This window comes from Priapulus caudatus, unplaced genomic scaffold (assembly GCF_000485595.1).
Source record: "Priapulus caudatus unplaced genomic scaffold, Priapulus_caudatus-5.0.1 Scaffold13212, whole genome shotgun sequence".
NCBI classification, from domain to species: domain Eukaryota; kingdom Metazoa; phylum Priapulida; class Priapulimorpha; order Priapulimorphida; family Priapulidae; genus Priapulus; species Priapulus caudatus.
Window position 1 is genome coordinate 1 of NW_014590273.1, and position 1,187 is coordinate 1,187.

The 1,187-nt window shown below is 38.4% G+C and overlaps 1 long non-coding RNA gene across 1 annotated transcript; it reads right to left on the bottom strand.

Moving 5' to 3' along the window:
- Positions 1-286: 286 nt before the first annotated feature.
- On the bottom strand, positions 287-953 carry LOC106820432. Its single transcript, XR_001395623.1, has 3 exons — positions 857-953; positions 643-740; positions 287-382 (listed from the first exon to the last, which is right to left on the bottom strand). It is a non-coding gene; the product is annotated as an uncharacterized LOC106820432 (long non-coding RNA).
- Positions 954-1,187: the final 234 nt, after the last annotated feature.

Below are 1,187 nucleotides of genomic sequence, written 5' to 3' on the forward strand. Positions count from 1 at the left end.
TCTTTCTCTCTCACCCTTCTCTCTCTCTCTCTCTCTCTCTCTCTCTATCTCTCTCTCTCTCTCTCTCTATCGATCTCTAAGTATACTTAATACGCTATTAGATCTATCTATCTATTTATTTCTCATACTACAGGAATTGTATAAGCCAGAATTTCGTTTACCAAATACGCCGACTTCATTCATGAATAAAAAATAAAAAATATGACGCTAAATTCAATCAAGATACTTCGAGCTAAGAAGGCCTCTTGTATTATAAAGAAATACGTAACAATAACATACCTGATACTCCACCTGCTCGATCCCGAGTAGGAAGGCAAGCGCGGATAGAAACAGACTGACGCATAGGTTGATGAGCAAGATGGCGCGGCCAGAACGCAACGTTCTGCAAATTATAACACAGTCTAAGACTCATATCATTTATTCCTATGCCTACTATCTATCCTTACGACCTTCAATGAATTACTAAAAAGCGGTAATAAAAGAAACGTTCAAGACGAAATAAAAAAAGGCTAGTTGTTATTGTTTTCTCGCATCTCGCAATTAGTGTCGCGAAAAATTACGCAAGCAGGCATTGGCTCATCGCCTTATTAACGTTGTAATTATTATTAATATCTGTAGTAGTATAATTGAAGTTATAGCTACCTCCACAGGCAGCCATATGTTACGATAGTTAGGAAGACGGCAATGGTCGAGATGGACATTCCGATGGTCGATACCAGATCAAGAGCGAAGTTCCGCTCCTGAAACAAACACCAACCGTTCGCTGGTCAGTGGTAAAATACAACCGTCTGTGGATCCGATGCTGTCGTGAGAACACATAGAGAAGGCTATAGATTTCAACGCTATCGAATCGTACCGTATTTGGGAGTATGCTCATTAGAACGGCAAAGTTTGTCAGGTGGTCACACTCGCAAATCGTCTGCGTGTCTGACGTAATCTCCACGTGACATCCCTCTCTTGACCAGCCGCCGCCAACTGTGTCCCTAAACGCACAAAACATGTTTATGTTATACAGAAATGCATATAAATAACTAAATAAATAAATAAATATAGATAGATAGCTAGATAGATAGATAGATAGACAGATAGATAGATAGATAGATAGATAGATAGATAGATAGATAGATAGATAGATAGATAGATAGATAGATAGATAGATAGATAGATAAATAGATAGATAGATAGAC